Below are 25,589 nucleotides of genomic sequence, written 5' to 3' on the forward strand. Positions count from 1 at the left end.
CACTTCCAGCCAGGCATGGTGGAACATGCTTGTAATCCCAGCACTCGGGAGGCTGAGGCAGGAGGATCGTTGCAAGTTCAAGACCAGCCTGGGCTACAAAGTGAGCTCAAGGCCAGCCTGAACTGCAGAGTGAGACCCTGTCTCAAAAAAAAAAAAAAAAAGGACAGAAACCAGTATCTTTCTCTCCTTGGTCCAAAATGCCACTTCTAGGTCATTCTTTTCTTAATCTCTTGTGAATCTAAATCACCACCCATCTTTACCTCTACCACTCTCTCTCCACCTCAGTCCTGCCTTTTATGGCCCTCCTAATACCTCCCTTTTACTCACTGGTGACATTTACCCTTAGCTCACTGCCTCCTCCACATCCCAGCTCATGCCGACATCTGGAAAGTTCATGTGAATGACCACCCAAATCTCAGCCTCTGGCCACTGACTCCCTCACCACCACACTCCTTCCCTCCATCCCCCTCGGTTATCTCCTCCTGCCCTCTCACCATGGATTCTGTCAGTTTTCAGAAACCAACATCTGTGCTAGTGATTTCAACATCCTCCTATCTAACCACACTATCTTATCTTGCTCTTTGAATGACTCCTACTCTGCTTGCCCTTCAACAATATTGGGGCCACCCTGGAGCTATTCCTGTGAGTTTTATACTTTTGCTTTGTCTATTTCTTTGGTGAGAAATAACTTTTTTATATTTCTCGCCATATTTCTTTTGGTGAGAAATAACTTTTAGTTGTCAGGGACATTAGTGTCAGAATAGGTGTCTGGTATGAGAAGTGGTGTGGTACCCGCCCACAGAGAAGGCAACAGAGCTACTTCTGCTTTCCCTTCATCTTTGACACCTCTTCCAGGCTTTTATTATAGATGAAACACTTCCTCACTGATTATTTAATTTGGGTTTCTGGTCACTAGGAGTGCTAAATATCTTTTTGTATTGTCATTAGTCACTTGTATTCTTTTGTGAATCATCTCTTAATATCTTTTGCCAATATTTGCATCTAAGCGCCCATCTTTTCTTATTAACTCATATGAACTTTTTATATATGAAGGCCATTAGTTCCTTGTCATATATATTGCAAACACATATTTGTCTTTTTTCTCCCCAAGCCAAATGATATCCTGTTTTATTAAAGATACTCTTAATAAATCATCATGGTATTTCCAGGAGGACATAGATATACAGTCATTAAAAATATACAATTTGGATTGGCTACCAAAACTCAGAAAGCCACTATACAATACAGTGAAGTATTCATTTGGTGTTCTGAATAAGGAAAAGTTTAGAATGAAGTGGACATTTCACACTTAGTGACAAATGTCACAGGTCATTTGACAACTTTTCACAAGTCAACCCTGACTTTCAGGAAATAAAATGAAAATGGTGGAACTATCAGTCTGAAGATCCACAACCTAGAAGAGCAACAACCATTGCTTTCTTGTGGGACATTATCTTCACGTCACTGACAAGTCCAGATTGCCTGACATACTGGTCCAAACAATTTGGGGGAGTCAGGTCCCAAAAGGTCTCTGGTCTGAAGGGAGAAAGTCTATGCTGATGGCAAAGAGGGAGAGGAGGACATGATGAATTAAAGTTTTCCCTCATGGTAAGGTATGTGTGCCAAGGTGACCATGTGTGTCAACATCAGGGAATCCTTCCTCATGGGAGCCAAAAGAAAGTCTCTCAAAACTACCAGGGAGGATGTAAAGGTAATCTGGCTGCGACATCTGTCACCCCATTGATCGCCAGGGTTGATTTCGCTGATCTGGCTTGCTAGGTGGTTGTTCCCCTCCTCCCTAACGTTCCATGTGCATCCCTCCTGAAGCTTCACACTTGGTGGAAGAGAATGACCAACCCCGATAGAGGAAGACCATTCCTCAGTCAAGGGTATAGGAGCAGCCACACTTCCCTGCTAGAACCTCCAAACAAGCTCTCATAATCACCAGGGAAAGGTACTCCCTCACACCAGGGCAGCTTTGGAGACATTGTATTAGTGACATATGCTCCTTCCCCAAAAAACATCAAAGAAGTCCTCTCTAAGCTTTTAAAAAGCTTTTAAAAACTAAAACAAAAAGCAGCATGTTAACAAAACTTGATAAAAATAATATTTTAAACTATTCAGTCACCAGACGTACATAGCAAAAACTGTGCACACTTCACTTGGCATCTCTAGCACCTTCGGCTTCCTGTGTCTGGTCTGTTCTTGTCTCTCCTTCCCCTGCAGGGTTATTCCCATCCTTGCCTTACCAAGTGTCCTTTTTTCCCCTTAGGTACTGTCTTTCCCTTCTTTGCAGTGGCCTTTTTAGTCTTGGACTCAGGCTTCCCAGGAGAACTTCCAGCAGACAATCTTGCGCACCTTCTCTGGAACTTAATCTCCTTGAACACCCATGACAGCCTTTCTCTTGGGCATGGTGGTGACAGCAGCTAGAAGTAGGTGCCAGACACTGAGACAGAACCTTTGGTCAATTGGGAGTTGTTTTCGCCTCTTCTTCATCCTGTTCCCACATACTTGTCTTTTAACTTTGATTAGGAAGTGCTTCCTCCCTAGAAATTTTTAAGACACCCTCTTTGGCAATCTTACTTATGGTTTTTGCCTTTGTTGGAAAGCTTCAACAAAAGACTTCCATACCTTTTTCTTGAGTACTCTTTATGGTTATTACCTTATTAATTTATAATTGCTCAGAAATTAACATTGATATAAAACAAGTACAGTCTTTCTTTCTACATGCATCTAGTCTTTCATTTTCTCAAAATGGCCAACAAAATGTCTCAATATTACTCATTTAGTACCATCTGATTTCCATTCATTTCAATTTCATTTCTATTCTATTGATCACTTTATGTCAGAACCATTATGTTTTTATTTATAAAGTATTTTAATATCTTCTAGCATAAGTTTCTCCCATCAGCAAGTTACCATGCCTCTCCATTAGGCAAATGTTTTTTCACACCCTTTAAATAAAGTTGTTGTTTTCTTCTCAGAAATGAAAGACAAAAGATTATTTATATCTTTTATGAGCATTATTTTTAAAGCTTATTTTGTTTTCTGGCTTTTGTGTTCTCCTGCTGTTTCTTTTGTTTTCTATATTTTATTCTATATTCTGCAATCTATTAAAATAATAAGAAGATATCTTTTTACTTGAATTCTCCATGGTAATTTAGAATTCAGAAATTCTATGTTTAATTATTCTACTAGGTCTGTAGGTTTAGAAAAATAATCCTTAAGTTTTTATTTCTTTTTCAGGGCAAGAATATAAACTTTTCATAAATTTCATGTTATCTTCTTTGTTTAGTTATGATGAGTGAAATAAATAGCTTAAAACTCAGGGCCTGCCAACAGAGAAGGTACGTAGAATTGGCTTGGTTCTTCTGACTAAAAATCTTGAAGATCGGGCTAATAGAGGAGAGACCCTAGCAAACATTTTGTTGGTGTACATCTCCGAAGAACTTAGATATTCATTCCAGTCAACCTTCAATCTACTCTAACCTGTAAATTTTCTAAACAGGAGTCAGGTACAGTTGATAATTTTTCTTCAGTGTCAGAGATGAAATGTACACACGTCCAGTCCCATGCCCATTCCCGCCCGTGCTCAGAAGGTAGAGGCGACTATCCAGGATGTGGTAGTTCCTCACACGCTCCAGGCACTTCCTGTTCTGTTGCATTCTGGGAATTAGACTCCAGATAACATAAACAGCTAGGCTGATGGGATAAGAGTGGACTGAGACCAGGTCAGTCAGAGCAGGACTCCTCCACAGTTAGGAAATGACAATCTATTTTTCTAGATTGTTGGGTCTATACTGAATTATGTATAGATACCAACGGAAGAGTCTAAGTACTTCCTGTCTTTTCTATGGCTGTCTGCCCTGTCCCTTCCAAGAGTGGAGCATGCAGCTTAGCATTTTGTTCTATCCTCACAGCATTTTAATGGGAAGGCAGGAGGAACTGCTGCCAGGTTAATCCAGAAGCCATCTATTTATATTTTTTTCATTGTGAATGATGTAACTTAAAACCTACCCAAGTCAGGAAATGCAAAATTTGCAGTTCTTGTGGGACTATTATATCACCGTTTTTGCATTCACTTAAGGTATTTCACTTAAGTAATCTAAGATACTTCCTACTTTACATGTATTAATGCAACAGTCATAGGTTAATATTTCATTAGGGTTGAATTAAGAATTTACAGATATGCATACTAAGGGTGACTATCTGAATAGAATACCAGTTGCAAGAAGGGACAAACCCATCCATTTTTAAATGATTCATACCATCATAATAGTGTTTCATTATGAGAAAGTATATAGTATAGTAGAGATCCATTTCTCCTAGCAGGACATCAGTGATTTTTCTGTTTTTTAAGGGAGTTCTGAATGGTGCCTGCAAGTGGGAAAGGTATTTAAAAGCTGAGGTGGGGGTAGAAGAGCAGGTAAAATACAGAGACAACACAGAAAAAAGGGAGGAAATAAAATTTTTCCTCTAGCCTTTTAATTTTTAAAAATATCTCCAATCTTTGTATTTTAGCACTTGCTTTTATAGCTGTGCCTCTAATAGCAGTACAAGCCTAGGCGAGTCCTGCATCTGAGTTGCACCAGCTATAAAGGGAGGCGGGGATATGTGGGGGAAGGAAGTGGGTAGCACGGCCGCATCCAGAGCCAATATTTCCTTGGCAGGTGTAGCTAAGGCTCAAGCTGGGATTTTCAGTGAACCACTCCGTCTTGGGGGTAGAGAGTGAGGAGTAAACATTTATTAATCTCTGTTAATAGACTCTGACATGAGAAATCTGTTATCCAGATCCTGCTAGACTCAGAGTGAGGGGATCACAACTGGGGCACCTTGTTCACATCCCAGCACCTCATTTTGAGAGACAATAAACTCAGAATGAAATGTGCCTGGGGAGGAGTAGCCAGGTGGCAGAAATTAAAAACAAAGCGCACACACACACACACACACACACACACAAGGATTGGAGGAGAAAAGGTTAAAACAGATGTGAAATATTTTAAAATTAGAATATTTAAAAGTGGCACTACAGAAAAATGATGCTATAAATTTCCTCTGTAGCTCCAGGGGGCAGGACTCAGAATAAAGCCCGGAATTCTCAGGGGGTGAAATTTGACTGAATGTAAGGCAGGATTTTCTTGCATTGGAGGTGGTTTAGCTATGAGAGAGGCCGCCTGCTGAGTCTGTGCATTTCTTTAGTGCTTCGTTTATGTGTTAAATCAGAGTTAGGGAGTGTATTCAAGATTCCTATTTGGAGGGAACAAATAATTAGAAGATTCCTGATGTTCCTGATATCCTCTGAAATTTCTATTCCAGCTCCTCGTTAGAGTTGGATTTGTAGCTGAAACATGATTATATTCAAATGCATGTGATACTTTTATGTCCAATCAGTCCACAATAGAAATGTGTACCACGGAGTCATCAGAATCACAAGAGAATATCCTCAAAAAGGTTTATTCTTTGTTCCGGGATTTCAAAGCCACCTTTTTGCAACCCAGTCTTTCAACAGTTACTACCCTCCCCGCCAAAAAAATCATAGTTCTTTTTCAGTGTAGAACAGTACTTTCAGAATACCTCTCCATTGAGGTTAATTTATTGTTGAACTCCTTCTTGCCTCTCAGCTCTCCCCACTTGCTATTAAGATTCAGCCATAACATTGAGGAAAGGAGGAGAAAAGCTACAGAGGAAGAGCCACTCAGAGTTTGCCTTTTCTTGCTCAGGCTACTTAGAGTGAGACCTGAGCAGACAGCAAAAGGATGTAAAAGAAACACCCCTCCTTCTGGACTAAAATCTAAAAGGAAGAAGAGAGGAGCTGGGGATTTAGCTCAGCGGCACAGAGCCTGCCTGGCAAGCACAAGGTCGTGAGTTCGATTCCTGGTACCAGAAAAAAACCAAAAAACCAAAAAACAAAACAAAACAATAAAAGGAAGAAGAGAGAGTGTGCTGGTTACACGTTAGATGTCAACTTGACTGCATTGAGAATGCCTTGGTGGCTGGGTGTTTGGGAGAGTGTTTCTAGGGCAGATCAGAGGTGGGTTAGTGGGCTAAGTGGGGAAGATCTACCTTCAGTGTGGGCAGCCTCCATTCAATCAGCTGGAGACAGTATGGAGCTAAAAGAGGGAGGAAATGGGAATTCTCTCACTGTATGTGTGTATATCTTCTATCACTTCTCTCTCTGGAGAACCCTATAGAGACTGTGCCCAGAATTCTTTTTTCTGGCAACAAGGCCTTGGCTCAGGGAAAGGAGGGATGTTAGACAGGTTACAAGGAGTCCTGTGGAGAAAAAGGTATTTGTTTTGCTTCATGTCAGTAACGCCGGAGGGAGCTCATCTGAAAGGTTACACTGCTCCAGCCTGTGGGGTCACAACAGAGTAGCTTGGTGATGGATGCGGCATAATTTGCAGAGGAAGAGCTGGAGTTTTCCTGATTTTGATGTGGCATGGGTAGGACCGAGAAGTTCCCACAATGCTCCCAGCTGGGTGGGCATTCAAGGGGTAGCTGAGTTGTGAACTTGGCTTGCAATGGTGTGTGTGGAAGCGAGAAGCAAAGAGTTAGACTTAACCAGGGGACAGGGAGACTACCGGGCAGAGCCTCAGAAGGGCCCTTCTGCCAGGGTGCACTGCTGTGGCTCGATGCAGCTGAGAGTCCAGACCTCAGACAATGACAGAGGAGGCCTACAGAGCAAGTGGGGATGAGTCAGACAAAAGACACCATCACTGCAGAGAGCCACAGGCAAGCACAGATATGAGTCAAAGACCTTCCTCCCTGAAGCCAAGGTCACCAAGATCTCCCTTTCCCTATACACCCAGGATCTTGTAGAGAAGCTAGGAAGACAGCTGAGTAGCAGCAAGAGGACCATTTTCACATAAAGGAATTGGACATTTTCTTCAGGACACTCTAAACAATTGCACTACACCAGCTAGTAAGATCGAATTAAAATTTAGGAGTTTTTTCCTGGCTTCCCTGCAGGTGGGATCTATTGTAGAAAACCTAAAGAAGAAACAATTCTCTTTCCTCATCTGAGGTAGAGTATAAATAAATTTTTGACTCTCTTAACGGATGCCGGTAGCATAAAAATTACGTTATTGACCTTGTGGGGAGATGAGTGTCTTTCTAGTACCTAGGGTGGTGTCTTGAATATAGGATGTGCAGAGCAATTATTTGCTAAATTAATTAAGAGCCAATTTTCAGTAATAGGATAGAAGAATATTTTTACAAACTCAGATATATTACTGCGGAACTATCAGTCACTTCCTTGAAATATCAGTCACTTCCTTGGTTCGATGCAGGCTGCCTGGGGAATCTATACAATTCAGTCTCATCTGAAACAGGACTAGCAAGATAAGGTATCTCATCAGGGAGAAACTGAAAAGATGAAATGGAGTAGGAGGGACTAGCATTAGAAAGGACTGTATAATAAAGGTCACTGAAAGGAGATGGGAGGAAAAAATCAATGAAGAGCTGCAAAAGACAGAAAAATAAATGTGTAATAGCTGAAGTTAATTGAAGGCCGTGACAAATGGAGCTGGGTTTGGGTTATGTGGATGAGGCTGAGTACAGTCCATTTTATTTTTATGCAATATCCTTAAAACTCCATGTCATAAAGCACTTAACATAAAACACTCAATAAGAGAATCAATTATAGACTGGAAAAGACATAAAAATAATTTAAAATTTTTTTCACATTGCATTTTCATACCAATTAATTTCAGAACGAGTTGCTGGTTTGTTGATTTGCATTTTTACTATTGAACACAATTCTCTGCATCAGCACAGCTCAGTACATTCAGGATGTGGAATCGAAGCTCCTGGAAGTCGTGCTTTCATAGAATGCTATATGATAGGATTTCTGCAAGGCTAGAGATGTCTCGTGCATCTTTTCTTTTGTTTTTGCATCCATCTCCCCTGATTCTTTTTGTTTTACCAACACCATAAATCTAAAATCTGTTCCCATCTGGAATCCCAACGCTTCTTGTCTAAACTAGTGTTAGAAGATACAGGTGATTCTCAGGAGCAGACTTTTCCACTGAATGCCAAGCTACTGACTGAACCGATCTTCAGATCTTCAGCAGACCTTCCCACTGAATGCCAAGCTACTGACTGATCTTCCTTGGCTATCTAACAGACATTTCAAACTTAGATTTTCCCAACCAAATCCCTCAAATCTGCTCTTCAGAGTAATCTCAGTAAGTGGCAATTCCATCTTCTGATTGCTCAAACCAAAAACCTTGGTGTTTTAGACTCCTTTCATCCTTCCATACCGTATGTGCATCTGTCATCAAACTCTGCAGGCTCTACCTCCAAATATTATCACTCTATATCACTTCCTCTCACCCCTGAGCCAAGCCAGCAGCATCTTTCGTCTGGGTACTGTGATATCTATAGTGGGTCCCTCTTGCCTTCCCTAGAATAGCGACAGTGGTGTCTTTACAATGAACCACCTCTCTGCTCAAAGTCTGTCAACAGCTTTCTGTTTACTCAGAACAAAAACCACAGTCCTTATGTAGCCATCTAGGCCCTCCATCCTGGCTTTCCTCACTTTTTCCTCACTTTACCCCCTTGCACTTTCCCCTGTCTTACTTTGTTCCCAACACACTGATGAGCATGGTGCTCAGAAAAGCAGCTTGTCATGTCCTTGCCTTTGGAGCCCCACCTTTGTTCCTTTCAGCTGGACCACTCTTGCCTGGAGAGGAGCATGGCTCCCTCCTCCCTTCCTGCAAGTTTCTGCACAGGAAGCATCACATCAAAGGAGGCCTTTGACCATCACTCTCACTGAAACAGCAATTCATTCCCTCACGCTTTTACCCCACCCCATCCTTTCCATTCCTTTAACCCATTCTGTTTTCTACATAGTCCTTCTCATCATCCGACCTGTGGTCTGCACTTTTTATTATTATCACTATTACTTGTCTGATTCCTTTTATTCCTCCTCCTCTCCTAGAATGCAATTTCTCTGAGACCCTCCCAGGGATATTTTGGGAAGCAGCATTGTTTGTCTGTTGCTTTATCTCCAGAATCTCAAATACTACTTGGCATATAGTAGGCAGTTAATAGGTACTTGTTGCATAGATTGAATGATCACGCAAGTTACTTAGCCACCCTGAGGTACTCCTTAGCACTCACATGTATTGCAGGTAAGCTCCATGAAGACAAGAGCGATGTAAGGGTGGTTGGCCTAGTTGGCTTAGACAGACATGTCTAGGTGGGACCCCAAGAAGCCGCTTCAGTTAGGGGAACATGCATCGATTGTAGGGGTCCATGACTTAAGGACCATTTACTGCCTATTGTCTTCTTTCTCAGCCTTTCTTGCTTTCATTTCACATCTTTCTTCTCACTACCATCACTATCACCATGGTCAAAAAGCACTTATAAAGGTTTCACAAGGCATTTTCTAGTTGTAGGGCATCTGCCATGAGCAGCTGCAGGGCTCCAGGGTGTGGGCTGCCTGATATTTTTAGGCCAAGGGAATGTTCAGCAATGAGCTCACTTGTGTAAACTAGAACAGAATAGGATTGAACCACCTGCCCCCACTCCTGCAGTGTGACTGGTGCCTCTAGGCCCTGGGGACAGCCTTGATTCAATTAGTCCTTGTAATTGAATGCTGACTGTAATTAGCTAGCTAATGCGGAGGTTGATTGCAGACTCTAGGAGACCCAAGTTCAAGCTCTGCCACTTGGTAGCTCTGGGAAAGCCACCTAAAGTGGGGAGGCTGTGATTTCCTCATTCATGAAACGGTAGCAATAACGGTACTTGCTTCAGACAGTTGAGGTGAAAGGTAAAAGAAAACTCAAGAACACTCAAGTTGAACACATTTGCATGGTGTCTGCCCCATAGCAAGAACTCAACTAGCATTAGAAGCTGCCGGTAGGATGGTTCTCTCTACCCAAATTGCACAATAAAGCTCAAGTACCATGAGAGATTTTCAACCAGAGGAAAATCACTTAATTCTTCTCCTGCCCTCAAAGGTTTAATGTGGACCATTTGGACTCTAAATTTCCAGTGACTCTGTTATGTCCTTGAAGTTGCTACGTTGCTAAAACAGGGAATTCGTGAGACAGTCTGATGGATTAAGAAGCAAAGTAAATGTTTACCTGCATTTTATGTGCTTGGTCTGTTAAACAGCTCTGTTTGCATTGACTTGGCTCAAATTGATCAGCCATTTACAGGAGACCTTAACTATGCACTTTTATACATAGAGTTGATTCTGTGTTTTGTTTTGTTTTTTAACAAACTGCTTTGGTAGTATTTTAAGATGTTTAGAATATACCCTACCAGTACTATCAACTGAAAACAAATGTACCTCGCTCACATATGGGTCTCCAATCATGTGGCCGCTCCTAAAGGGATGTGGCCAGTATGTGTTGATGGTACCATGGGATAACTTCTCTTTGGTTTGATATTTGTCTCTGTAGTTGTTGTGCATATGTTAAACTGGAAAGTCTTTGAGATTAAAAAAAAAATGGAGGTATTGGTTTCTTTGGCTGTCCTCCACAGAACCTAGTTGCGCTAAGCATATGAGAGCTCTTGAACACAGGCAAGTGGTTGAATGAGTGGACATGTAGTGAGACTGGATTTCTAAAACACATCTGTATTCTGCTGTCTCAGTGCCTTTTGGAGTCACAAATGGCCTCTTTCTTCAATCCTTTAGTATTCATTTTTTCATATTTGTTGAGACATAGATCTCTGATAATATGCATTTTTGGTGCCTGCGCGTGCGTGCATGCATGTGTGCGTGTGTGTATGTGTGCATGCATGTGTGCGTGTGTATGTGTACGAGAGAGAGAGAGAGAGAGACAGAGACAGAGACGGAGACAGAGAGACAGAGACAGAGAGAGACAGAGAAGAGAAAGACTGTCCTGAGCATGAGATGAGATTCAAATCTATCCAGAAATATCTGATGAACTGAAGGACAGGTTCAAAATGAGAAGCTGACTCATGAAGATTTTGTGTGAAACAGAAGGAGCGGTCATTGCTGAACCTTGTGAGTGGTGAGCTCAATATCAGCCTGTGAATTTGTTCCATAGCCCTTCCCTCAAGAACTCAAGCCTGAGATTGTGGAGAGGGACTGGGAGGAAGAATGATTTCCACCAGGATTTAGAATAATCAGAGATTGCTGGGTATCTTCCAGTTAGTAAGGAACTCTGTTGGTATGGATACACTTTGGAACTTTGGGAGCACAAAATAAAAGGACTTGTAGGAACATCAGCATTCTCACAAAGGTGGCCAGTCTGAGGCATCCTTCCAGTAGCTGGAAAACACACCAACATTATGGTCCTCATGTTGACACTGATTGAGTATATCCATGTGCTGGGCACAGTGAAATTCATTTAACTCCGTTTTGCAGGTCAAGAAAGCAAGTTAGTTGTCTCAGGTCACACACATAGCATGTGATATATTTGATTTTAACCGAGGCAATTCGATTCTAAATCCCATGCTCTTCATCACTCCTTGATACATTTCCAGGATTGTATGAAACAGAATAGACAGCCCAGAAATAGACTCAAATACATATGAATGATATAAATATTATAAAGGGTTTATCTCAAGTCACTATAGGTAAAGATAAATTTATAAATAAATGGTATTGTGACAGGTATGCAGTCTTCTGCAGAAAAATAAAGTTGGATCCCTACCTCACACTGCACACTCAGACAAACTCCATATGGATCAAATAGATTTCTTAATATAAATATAAAATCTTAAAAATCTTAGATGAAAATGTGAATAAACTCTTTTATAACAGTGCAGTAGAAAAGGCCTTTCTAATGATTCAAAATCCAAAAGTCATAAATGAAAACTGTGATAAATTCAATTATATAACAAATTCACAAGTCAAACAACAAAAATGAAAAAAAAATAACCTTCAGAAAATAGGCTAATCTATGCTTATTTAAAAGGAATAAAAATTGATATGATGAAGACCAAGGACTCAACAGAAAATTTGCAAAGAACATAGATTAGTCACAGAGAAAAAACTGTAAAGGATTCTTAAACATATGAGAAGATCTCACCACAACTCATAATAAGAAACGTGTGATGAGGTGCGATATGAAATGATGTTGAGGTACCAATTTTTGTGTATCTGATTGGCAAAAACCCAAGTATCTGACATCATACAGTATTGGTAAGCATGTGGGAAAGTAGACATTCCCTCTCATACACTGTTGATGAGTGCTCATAAAGCTATGGTCCTGTAGAGGGCAATTTGATATCTGTTAAAACACAAATGCATTGATCTTCTAACACAACAAGCCTACTTATGGGAATTCACCCTACTGATTTACCTGCATATGTACAAAACTAGGGGCCTAAGTTAAGTTATCACAGCACTGTTTGTCTTGGAAAAGATTGGAAGAACCCAAGGGTCCATTAGTCGAGATCTGATTGAGCTAGGGTAAATATTCACAATATATTATTCTGCACTTATAGAATGAAAGGGAGAATATACAGGGACCTCTTTATATATTGATTTGTTAAAATATACAAAATGTATTGCTAACTGAGAAAAGCAAGGTATAGAGCAGGGTATATGTTTTGTTATCTCTTGGGTAAGAAAGGGAGAAAATACAACTGTGTATTTGTGTTGGCATTAAAAAAGACTGGATGGAAATGCAAACTAGAAAACTATTTCTTGTGGGGAAAGAATGAAGAACAAGATAGATGAGGATGGGAAAGAAATCTTTCATCTTATAATTTGTTATACTATATTATTTTCCATTTTTTTAACCATGAGGCTACATTAGCTAACAAAACAACTCAAAAATCTTACTTATGTATTTATGTTTGTCAGCCACTTTTTTCAACATCATGTGTTGAGTTTAGCCTCAGATAAGAGACTGCCCTAGTTTTGGTCTATCTTCAAAAGTAGTGAACTGATCCCAAATTTATTGGCTGTGCAAATTAGAACAAGGTCAGCTGCATTTGTTCTAAACGTACAGACAGCAGAGGCTGAGCAGGACAGTTTCTTAAAGATTTTTGAAGAGCTTTATTACAAAGTAGTATTAGGCAAAAAAAAAAAAAAAAAAAAAGACAATAATTCAACTTAAAGTTATAATTGGCTTTCCTCAAGAGAAATACAGCTCAAGACTATCCTAGAGAAGAGATTCAGGTAAAAGCCATCACAGGGCTCTACTGTCAGATCTGTGACATCAGGGAGCCCTCTGCATGTTTAGTGCACCTGACAGCAAGGAGAAAGTAGGTCTCAGAACTGGAGGCATGGTCAGGACAAGGGAGGTCAAGACACGCCTTTAGCCTCCATCACTTTGAAAGACAACTGAGGGACCTGAAATTGAGAAAAAAGCAACTGAACAAAAAAAGTAAGTGATTCAAATAAAGATTAAATAGATAAAATGAAGGAGAAGGGGAGCTGCCAGTTTTTCAGTTCCTACTCTTTGCAAATATTTTGTTCAATCCTCTCAATAGCCCTGGGAGGTAGGTTTTATTATTATGCACAGTTTAGAGACAACAAAACTGAGATTCAAATATAACTAAGTCAAGTTCAGGAAGGTAGTACGCAAAGAAATCTGATCTCTCTGCTGTAATGCCTGCCTTTTCTACTGCAACTTGAAAGTTTGCATTGAAGCAGCAGGCTCTTTAGAAGTTGTCCCCCGTCTCTAAATAGCCCTTGTTTCTCTTGCTGTCCCCTGCTGCAGCTTCTACTAACAGAGGAAGCCTTCAAGCTTTCTAAGATACATACCCTTGGACCCGCAGAGGTTGCTGGGACCCATGTTCTCTTGCCTTTTTCCTGCCAGTCGTTGAGCCCTCCCTGCCCTGGCCTGGACCTCACATCTAGTTGGTACCACAGTTTTGCGGATGCTTCTTGAAAGGATGCCCACACTGTCAGAGTTTGTGTCTGTTTTATAGCTTTTATCTCTGGAGGAACTTGCTCTGAGATGAGTTAGTGCCCAGGTTCAGTGATACTAATTTATGCCAAAATCCAAGTTGCCCTTTCCTGCGTGGCATCCTAGGTAGAGCCTAGGCATCGACTTATTTCTTGATCACTGCTTCAGAAAGCCCTCTAGTGTGTTATAAGGCTGAGCTTTCCCTTTGCTTTGAGAGCCTTTATTTGATGGTACAGGTTCTTTCTGACTTTATCTTATTTTTCTGAACTGGGGTCTTGATGCCAACCCTTGAAGCACCAGGTCGTACGGCTGATCTACCTCACGACCTTTGGAGTCACAGTGGTCAGCTAAGCCAGCATTCTTATTTCAGGCAGCTCAGGATGGTGGTGATGGTGGTGAATTTAAACATTTCCCTCCAAGCCCTGCACCTTCCAACCACCCAGAGAGACAGCACATCCTTCTCTTTATTGCAACCTACTATTCCTTGCTGCCTGCCCAGCACTCCTTTCCTGTGCCATCAATAAAGTCTCAAATATGCTTAATTGTTTAAATACAAGTCTGTGGTGCTGTACAGCTGATCAAGGCATAAACATACAGATATATAAATGTGTAGAACACAGCAAATACTGCTAACAGTTACCCAGGTTCATATACTACCATCCTGAGGATTCACACCAATTTTTTTCTCACCCATTCTCTGAGATAGCCCGCTGACCTTTTGTATGAAACAGGCCATATCTGTGAAGTTAACTTCCAGCACGGCACACATTTTGACCTGTAAGCAATAAAGGGACAGCTATAAGTCCTGACTCTTTATAGATAAACTTAACACATACATATGCATCACCCCCCAGTGCCTCAGATTAGAGGCCTCTGGAAGAATACAGTGTTCATTTATATTCCTCTCATCGCTGGAAGCCATATTAAGCATTTACTCTTTTATTGATGAGCTGAGCACCCACAGGCCTGAATTCTGTCTTCCGCTGGTCACCCCTCTGGCCGTCCCCTGGGAGCCTGTGGAAGTTATTTCTCATCTTGCAGTCTCTCAGAAGCTTCTGGAAGAGATGCCACTGGCAGTTGCAGTCCCTGCTTGAACTCTGGGAAACAAACCACCCACTTTCCATACTGTTGCAATTTACTGCAAGTCTTAGCATGAACAGGCCCTGTTTCAGCCTGGCACCCAAATGTCTGGGGTTTGGAAATTTATAATTGGTACTTGAAAGAGCCATGAGCACTTCTTGGAGAAAAGAAAAGGGGGGAGGGGCGGAAAGGCTTTCTCGCAAACGTTGCTACTTACACATGCCAGGTAATTTATAACGTTTGTCCTCCTACCTCTGCTGCCTTTGTCCACGCGAGGACTTGGTTTCTGGAGAGGACATCTGTGCCTCTCTGTGGCCAGCTTGTCATGGCTCTCATCCCCTCCTCTCTGGGAACAGCGTAGGAGTGATGGAGGATTCAGGTGGGAATAGGGGGCAGGTACAAATGAATTCTGCAGGCAGTGTGCTCACAAACCTCCCCCAAGATTTGAAAATGCTGAAGTGAGAACTGGTAGTCAAATGATTTCCCCCTTCTTTGTTAAGGCTCAGCGCCAGAAATGAACAGAAAAGCTCTCAGCTGAAGCAGACGACCCAAGCATGCTTAAATGGACGCCTGTATCTCTAGATCTTAAAATTCGAAGGCTTCCATTGTAAATTGATGTTAGATAAACTTATTTTTATGGCATGAAATGTGTAAGGCATGTCTACAGAAATTTTGAAAACCCAGAAGTAACAAGAAGAGAGAAAAATCCCAAAGATCATCCTACCATCAAAATCAAATGCTATAACATTTTTCTCCCAAATTTTTCAAGGCTCTGGCTTTTGAGATTTGGTTTTTTTTTAAAACTAATTCCCTTGCCAATATTTCCCTCACCAAATACAAAGCAAACATTGTTACACAACTCAAGGGGTGTGTCAAAGGAAAACCCACTATGCTCAGTCACACCGGGCTGTGGAGAGGGGCCTAGGGGCCTCTTTCTCTCCCAGAACACTTTTTAGACATGCGGACAAATCTTCTTACTGCCCAGGAGGTAACCTTCCCCTCTCTGCTTTGGGAATCTAAAATTAAGTTTTGGGAGATGGACACCAGTTTCCCCTATATACTTCTTTGGTGATTTGGCAAAGAGGGCCCACCCATGCCCTCCTTTGGGACATGCATGATTTATTAGATCTCCCCCTTTTCGGAAGTATTATTTATGCTCTGTCCTCTAAACTTAATCCTTGGGGATTAGCAACTTCCCTCCAAAGGAGATGGAACCCTCAGTAGCATCCTTGGGGCTAGGATGCCCAGAGAAAAGAGAGCAGCCCACTGCCAAGATGTTTCTGAGATCACTTCTGTTCCAGAACAGCAAGGCTGAAACTTGACAAGATTAATAGCATGTTCAAGAAATCTAAACCCAGGCTGGAGAAATGCCACAAGAGTCATTAGCACATGAACACACACACACACACACACACACACACACACACACGCACTCCTCTCTCGCCCCTTCCTCTGTGCTGAAGAAGAACCTCCATTGCTCAAAGTCGGGCCAGAATGCCACGAACAGCTACATACATCATCACGGGATCTGGTACAAAAATGAAAACCCAGGATCCCTTCCTCAAAAGTGATTAAGAATGTCACAGTGAGGACAGGAGGGTTGAAAGCAAGCACAGGGTCATCATGGGTTAGGGTTAGGGAACTGTTTGGGCTTTAGGGGTGTGCTTTGCATAAAGAGAACTCAATTTTGCTTTCTGTGAAATAGAGGAGCAGAGATCCACCATAGTGCCGAACCCAAATAGTTTACCCCTGGACCATGCCTCCAATAAACTCAGCCATTAATGATTAATTCAGAGCCAGGAATGAAAGTAGCAAGTGACTGAGAGCGGGGAAATACTGCCAACTGATATGTTGTTAGGAACAGAGGAGTCACTTTATTTCCTCCCATTATGTTCCCAGTTACACTCTCTTCCTCTGTCATCACACATTTTATATAAAGAGGCACTTATTCTGGGAAATGCTCAAGGAGCATTTTGGGTTTCACTTCTAATTCCTTCAAGGCGCTTAGCACAGTACTTGGCACTAATCAGCATTGCTGAATGAATCAGTTCAGGAATTGCCAGCACGCTGAATTTGTGAGCATGAAGGGACACATGGAGACCCATCACTTCTTTCTCTTAAAAAAAAAAAAAAGTCAAAAATATAGAAAATGTTTCTTTGCCGCACTCAGGCAGAGCAGAGGGAGACACAATTGCACCACATTCAAGCTTCGGTGGAGAAGGGTAAACAAGGGAGAGATTATACATAATTATAGACAATCATGTTTCAGGGGGGTAAACAGCAATCAAAAGCTAGGAGGTGCCGAAGCCTGGCCCCTTTCCAGCTTTGGCCCTGGAATGAGCACTGGAGAGAAAACCCTGGGTGGGAAATGGGCCCCTCAAGAACTATTTTCAGTTCCCCAGGGAACGGCCTGTTGAGCCGTTTTGTGTTATTTTGATTTTTCTTTCTCTGCCCAGGAGTGGGGTGGGCAGTTACGGAAGTACCTTGGCTGTTTCTTTAGTACTTTGGAATCCATTTTGGGTGGGTGAGTGGGGGTAATGTCTTAGACCAAAAAAAAGAAGAAAGAAAAAAAAAAAAATCAGCTCTCCAAAGAAACACTGAAGCCAAAGCCAAATCATTTGAAATACTTGGCTGGTACAGAGAGGAAAAAAGGATTTTCTGAACCAAAGTCTCTCCATTTGTTCAGCACATCATTGCACAGCATTAAAATGTATTATTTATAAAAGCAAACCCGGACTCAGAGACCCAGTTTCTGCAAGTGCTTATGCAAGAGACCAATCAGATTCTCATAACTCAGATCCCCAATATGTATTTTGAGAAAAAAAAATCCATTTCATTTGCACATTTGGTGGGCAAATTATCCAAATAATTGCATCTAGATCTCTACTAGGTGTTATCTACAGAGACTCTTACTATCTTCTTTTCTGGGCATAGGCAGACCAGCGGCATTAAGACTAATTGGATGCTATCAAGTCTGGCTTGGGAACAGGAAAGCCCCAGTCATGAGCTTTCTCTGGGCACCAGATGGCCACAGAGTAGGTTTAGGAGGGAGCAGCTTCCCTGTCCTGCTCAAAATCTGCTCTGCATACCCTTAGGCCCCTGAGCATCATGGGGTAATCTTTACCCCTGCGTTTAAATTAAATGTGTATTTCACACATAATTATAGGGTTCTACGGGACTTCCAAGATGGTATCCACCTGAATTAATCATGTTGAGCTTCTGCACAGGTAATTAACCAGGTAGAAATAGCCTGGGGCATCGAAATTACCAAAACTGCTGCAGTGTTGGGACATTGAAACATCTCAGAGGCCTAGCAAAGGGAAGGCTCAGAGACAGTAGTTCTTAGACACTGGGAAATGTGCTCAACAAGCAGGATCTTCGGCTTCTTTTTCTGTGCATTGGAGGGAGCAGGCTGGGGGCGGGTCCCCAAACTGCACAGTCCCGTGATTCTGATGAAGTGTTCAGAGGCCACCCATAGAAAAGTGGCTGTGGCTTCCAGGTCCCCCAGGGGGACTGTGAGAGCGCAGGTGCTGAGCCCAGCCCCTGGAATTCTGACTCAGGAAGCTTGGGGTCAGCTTGGAGAACCTGAATTTCCAAGTCCCAAGGGCTGCTGTTGGGGTGTGAACACCGCATTGGGAGACTTACTGGGTGAGACCCTCAACATTCAAAATAGAAATCCTAGGCCAGCAGCAGCAGCTTAGCCTGCTAGACCCGCAGACACTCCAGCTCCACTGCACACTTTAGGAGACAGGATCTGCTTTTTACTAAGATCCCAAGGTCACTCCCATCCCATCAATTTTCGAGATGTGTTGGTCCAGGTTTAACAGTGATGGGCAACCTGGAATTCATATTAGGATCACCTGGGAAGATTTTGGACCACACTGACTCCCAAGGCCCAGCTCTTGAGCGCTCTTGTTTCTTTGGGTAGGGCGGGCATCAGGAGGGTTAAAAACTCCCCCAGGTGATTCTAATATTCATATTCCCTATATTCATTCTCTTTCTTTCTCTCCCTCCCTCTCCCTCTCCCTCCCTCTCCTTCCCTCTCCCTTCTTCCCCTCCCTCTCCTTCCCTCTCCCTCCTTTTACCTCCCTCTTCTTCTACCACTCCCTCCCTCTCTTTTCTTCCCTCCCTCTCTCTCCCCCCTCCCTCCCTCTCTCCTCTTCTCCCTCCCTCTCTCCTCTTCCCCTCTCCCCCATCTCCCTTTCCTTCTCCCCCTCTTCCCTTCTCCCCCTTTCCCCCTCTCTTTTTGTCTCTCTGTCTCTCTCTGTGTGTCTGTCTGTCTCTCTCTCTCACTGGGGATTACACCCCAGGCTTTTGCTCTGAACTGCAGACCCCCACAAACCTCCCAGGGGCAGGAGCTCAGAATTCCAGGGGCTGGGGCTCAGCACCTGCGCTCTCCCTTTTTTGAAGCGGGGTCTCACTAAGCTGCCCAGAGTGGGCTCACACTTCTGCTCCTCCTGCCTCAGTCTCCTTAGTAGTTGGGATCAGGGAGGAGTTGCCAAGCCCAACTCCCGGCTCATTCTAATATGAAGCCAAAGCAGAGAACTACTGCTTTAGAAGATGCTGGAAATTTCCACCCCCATAGAAGCGATATCATCAGTGTCGCCTGAGTCTTCATCCTGCTGTGTTGCCTCTTCCAATACAGGGACACTGCCACTCTGAGCATTCACAGACCTGACACAGCAGGTCAAGGGAGGAGAGTCTCTTAGGAGGTGAGTACTCTGGGCATGCGCACAAAATAATATAGAAAAAAAGAACAGAGCTCCCCCCAAGCCCCCTCAACTCTCTAATTAGTAGTCTCTGTGAGATATGAGAGGACCTCACAGTGATAAAACAGAGGAAGAAAAAAAAAAAAATCAGTCATAAAAAGAGAGCAGTTTGAGACTCGAGAAGAGTTCCTGGAGATGAAAAACATTGTTAAAATGAAATGCTCAATAGGGCAGTAAATAGCAGGCTGGATATTACAGAACGAGGAATTAGTGAATTAAAGGTGGTTTCCAAATGCTGAATTAAAGTCACCAATCACCCAGGCCATTTTATTAAAAAGACTCTGGGTCTCTGGGCTCTCCCCTGGCTTTAGAATCAGAATCAACAGATGGGGGCTGGTGTCCCTGTCTTTAACAAGCTCTGTAGGTGATTTTGATGGGCTGCCAGGTTTGAGAACCATTCCACTGGAAGAGAGGCCTAGGGTTTCTCTCAAGTCCTGGAGAAAGAGATGGAAGGAAATGTTTAGGAATGGACGGGTAATAGGAGGCTTAGAAAGGGCTGTGATTTTGCAAAACTCCCTTGGGAGCTCGGGGCGTGGGGCTGGGAGGTGGTATGCTGTGGTCTTGAATGTAGGATAGAGCTTTTGAAATATATCACAAGGAACAGCAGTTTCAGAAGCAGATAAATGCAAAGATGTGGATAAAATTATCTGCAAAGATTGTCCTTACGTCAAAAGGGAACCCAACAGAGAGGCTGGGTGTATTTTTAAAAAACAGCTTTATTAAATTTGAATTCATATATCATACAGTTCACCCACTGAAAGCCATGCTTCCATAGTTTTGAGCGCATCCGTTGTTACATCACCATCCTCACTATTTAGTAGTAGAACATTTTCATCACCCTATAAAGAGACCTCATGCTCCTTGGAAGTTTCTCCCCATTCCCCATCCCCAACTCCAGCAACTGCAACCACTAACTTATTTTCTCTTTCTATACACTTGCTATTCTTGGCTTTTGATATAAACAGAAGCATACACTATTAGGTTTTTTTTGACTGGCTTCTTGCATTTCTTTCTTTTTCACTGCTGTACTCAGGATTGAATTCAGGGCCTTTGCTTTGAGCTACAACCCCAGAGCTTCTTAAGAAATATTTGGAGATAGGGTCTTACTAAATTGCTCAGACTGGACTTGAACTTTCAATCTTCCTGCCTCAGCCTCCCAGAGTTTTGGGATAATAGGTATACACTACCACTTCCAGCTAGCATACTATTTTCACATGCTGTGGCATGTGTCAGTAGTTCATTTTAATGGCTAAATAATATTCCATTGTATGGGTAGACTGTATTTTGTTTATCCATCTATTCCTTGATGGATACTTCTTTTCATCTTTTGTCTATTGTGAATCATGCAGCTGTAAATATTTGTGTGCAAGTTTTCCATTTTAAATATATTTTTCAGAGAGAGAAAGAGATTTAGCTAGAATTACTAGGTTATGTGGTAACTAGCTACTAGGTCATGTGGCAGCATTTTGAGGAACTGAAAAACTGTTTTCCAAAGTAGCTACACTATTTTAAAACCCACCAGGAATACGTGAACATTTCGACTTCTCTGCATCCTCCACGCTGCCAGTTTTGCCTGTCTTTTTTATTTTAACCATCTTACTGGTTGTGAAGCAATATCTCATCATGGTTTCTGTTGTTTGTTGCTTGTTTTTGTTTTTTAGATCAGGCCTCATATACGCCGTGCGCATGCTCTACTGCTGAGGTACAATCCCAGCCCTACTTCTCGAGGTTTTGGTTTGCGTTTCCTTGATAACTGATGATATTCAGCATTTTTCATGTGGCCACTTACATATCTTTGGAGCAATCTGTTTATGTTCCTACTCCTGGTTATATTTTATCCATAGCCTAGTTGGGTTTTTCTTATCTTATTGTTGAATTGTAAGGGTTCTTAACGTACTCTGGATACCAGACACTTCTCAGATACAATTTGCAAATATTTTTTGACATTCCGGGTTGTCTTCTAACATACTCCGCGTCCTTTGAAGCAGAAAAAAATGTAACTTCAAAGTCCAACTTTTCTAGCTTTCCTTTTGTCTTTTGAGCATTTGACATCATAATGAAGAAAGCTTTGGCTAAGCCAAGGCTACAAAAATATACTCCCACGTTTCCTATTTCAGATTGACATTTTTATATGGTGGGGGAGTAACAGCGTATACTGGGCCCTGTGCAGGGGCAATTTCTTGTCCCATAGGGTTAAGCAAGACTTGGAGGAAATAAAAGTTATTGGAAAAACCCCGGTGCGGTTGGTTGCTTTGTGATGGGTGGAAGGGACAAAGTGAAATATGAAGGGCCCTTACCACCTCCACCTCACTTCAGATTCCACCCTGGAACCCTGGGAGGAGAGAATCCCACTTACTTCTGCCTCTTGGGGTAGTTGATGGCCACATAGTGACAAGAGAGTGGCCAACAAGATCAGTCTTCCCGGTGTCTGGGTGAAGATGTTGAAGGTGTGTCTGCAGTCCTCCTGACCAGCTCCACTTGACAACTCCAATGTACAAAAGCTCAAGGTAGGAGACTGGTACTCCTATATTTAGCTCTAGGAGTTGCATAGTCTCAGAAGTTTCATGTAGGTCTGTATTTTGTTCGATTTAATATTTGTGTATGTGGCGTGAGGTTGGAACCTAACTTCACTTTGCATATGGATATCTAGTTATCCCAGCGCCATTTGCTATAAGGACTATTGTTTCCCCTAGTTAGTTGTCTTGAAAATCAACTGACCATAAAATAACTATTTCTTGATTCTGTGTTCTGTTCCATTGATCTATATATCCTTCCTATACCATACACACACTGTCTTGATAAGTGCAGATTTATAGTTTGCAAATTGGGAAATATAAGCCCTCTAACTTCATTCTTCTTTTTAAAGATCATTTTGGCACTCTGGGTCTCTTGCATTTCCATATGTATTTTAGGATCAGCTTGTCAATTTCTGGGGAGAAAAGCTGGATGAGATTTTGATAGAGATTGCACTGAGCTCATAGATCAATTTGAGGTATATTACCATCTTAACAATATTCCTATGGTTTTAGAATTATGTTGTGATCCTAAACATTTATTTAGGGTCTTCCTTAATTTTCTTCAAAATGTCTTGACGTCTTGAAATTATAAATTTGTATTTCTTTTATTAAGTTCATCCTTAAATATTTTATTCTTTTTGACAGTGCTGTAAATGTAGTTGTTTTCTTAATTTTGTTTTCAGATTTTTCATTACTGGTGTATAGAAATAAAATTGATTTTTCAATATTAACCTGATATCCTGTAACTTTACTGAACTTGTTTATGAGTTCTACTTGTTTTTCAGGAGATGCCTTAGTTTCTATTTATAAGATATGTCATGTAGGGCCCATCTAGGGCCGGGAATATAGCTCAATGGTGCAGTGCCTGCCTGGCAAGTGTGAGGTCCTGAGTTTGATTCCCAGTACCAAAAAAAAAAAAAAAAAATTATGTCATCTGCAGAAAAGATAATTGTATTTCTTCCTTTCCTATCTGGCTATGTTTATTTCTTTTTCTGCCCTATTGGTCTGGCTAGAACCTCCACTAGGCACACAAGGGTGGACATCCTTGTATCTTTCCTAATCTGAGGGGCAAATACCCAGTGTTTCCCTATTAAATATAATGTTAGCTATCTAGGTTTTTGCAGAAGTTCTCACTATGTTAGGCAGAAGAGTGGCTGCCTCCACTTTCCATGCCCCTGGAACTTGTGAATATGCTAGTCTACATAGCAGAGGAAAACTAGGTGAACGAGTGCAACTCAGGTTGATATTACGGATGGGGATTTCCTGAATTGTGTGAGGGGGCCCACTGTAGTCACAAGGTCCCTAAATGTGGAAGAGAATAGCAGAACAGGAAGTCCGGTGAAACCGGAAGATCAGAGGAATGCCGTGTTGCCGGCCTCAAAGATGGAAGTGAAGGAGTGCAGGAACCTCTGCGAACAAGGAAATATATTCTATTTTAGATCCTCCAGGAGAAGGCAGCCCCACTAATGCCTTGGTTATTTTATCCCAGTAGCCCAGAGGGTCAGACATTTAATTTAATAATAATTTTTTGTTATTTAACTCACTAAAGTTGTGGTAATTAGAGTAGCAATAGAAGTCACTCACTGTCCCAAACAAAAATTCTGTACCCATTAAATAGTAAGTCCCTGTTTCCCATTTGCATTAGTCATTAGCAACCACCATTCTACTTCCACAAACTTGGCTACTCTGGGGCTCTCACATAAGTGGAATGCTCCTTTTGTCCTTTTGTGACAGGCTTATTCCCCTTAGAATAATGTCTTCAAAGTTTACCCATGTTGTGATATTGTCAGAATTTCTTCCTTTTGAAGGCTGAGTATTATTCCATTATGTATATATATATTGCATAGAATTTTTCTGTCCATTGCTGGATACCTAGATTCTGTCCACCTTTTATCTGTTGTGAATGTTGCTGCTCTTAGCCTTGTTGTACATGTATCTATTTGAGTTCTTACTCTGAATTATTTTTTTAAGAAGAAGAGAAATTGCTGGCCCATATCCTAATTCTATTTTTAATTTTTGAGAAACTGTCATACTGTTTTCCATAGCAACAATACCATTTTGCATGCTACTAGCAGCAGTGCCAGTCTGGTGTTTTAAATTGGGCTTTCACTTTCTCTGGACAACATGTGTCATAATTAATGTGTCATTTCCATGGCTTTAGGGAGGGACAGGCATAGATTTAAGCCAAGCCAAGTTAGTTCTTGATGTTTTCAATGGTAGAGTTATTTAGACAGACTTAATCTTTCTACTGGGATTGTACATCAGAGATTGAAGAAGCTACATTTAACAGAAAACTCAACTAACAGTGTCGTAAAGGAGCCTGGAGCTTATTCTCTCATGTAAAAGAACTTGGAAGCCTTGCGGAATTGTACAACAGGTCCATCACTGATGACCCATGTTTCTTCTATCTTTCTGGTTTTACTTATTTAATTCTCCCTCATCAAAGTTACCTCAGTCACAAAATGGTTGCAGCAGCTCATGAGTCACATCCAAGTATCAGGCAGAAAAAGGGACAGGGGAGAAAGATGCATATAAATTGAGTGAATATCCTTTAAAATGCTTTCCTCACAACTCTAATTTGGGACTTTCATTTTTAACCAGAACTGAGTCCTACTTGCGAGGAAGTCTCAAGCATAGTTTATACCTGGGCACACTGATTCCCATAAAATTGGAATTCTACTAGGATACTGGGTAGACAAGCAATTTTTAAAACTACAGAAAGTGAATCTAGGGCAGCTGGTAGCCGTCACGCAAAGCATATAGAGAGAACCTACTGAGACTGGTGAAACAGAAGTCTGACATTGTTTGATTTCTATTTCCTATGGTGCCGTGAGCTTCCCTTTACCTAAGCCAGTACCCTCTTTGTTTCTCATAAACTAGTTTGAATATTTGTCACTTGCAATAGAAAGTTCTGACTAATGTGAGGATCCCCAGGAAAGGGTTGGCTAAATAAATTACAGTGCCTCTAAACAAATTAAATAAATCTAAAGTATAGCTTTTGGGCCAGGTGTGGTGGTGCATGCCTGTAATCCCAGCACTTGGGAGGCTGCAGCGGGAAGATTACTGCAAATTCAAGGCTAGCCTGGTCACATAGTGAACCTGTCTCAAAAAATAAAATAAATAAAGTATAGCCTTAGGGGGAAAAATTCATGTGGTTATTACAATTAAGTGTGTATATTTATATAGGTATATTCATATTGCTATATCTCTGAAAAGTCTTTTAAAATAGATAAAAATGTTAATGGCAATTTGTCTCTGACTGATGGGACTTGCAGTAATATTTATTTTCTCTTTTATATCTTTCTGAGTGCTGCATAATAGTCATATATTCTTTTTTTTTTTTTCTCTCATTTTATCTCCTCTCCCTTGAAAAATAGCTTTAA

The sequence above is a fragment of the Chinchilla lanigera genome, unplaced genomic scaffold, assembly GCF_000276665.1.
Source record: "Chinchilla lanigera isolate Chin_1 unplaced genomic scaffold, ChiLan1.0 scaffold00049, whole genome shotgun sequence".
NCBI lineage: Eukaryota > Metazoa > Chordata > Mammalia > Rodentia > Chinchillidae > Chinchilla > Chinchilla lanigera.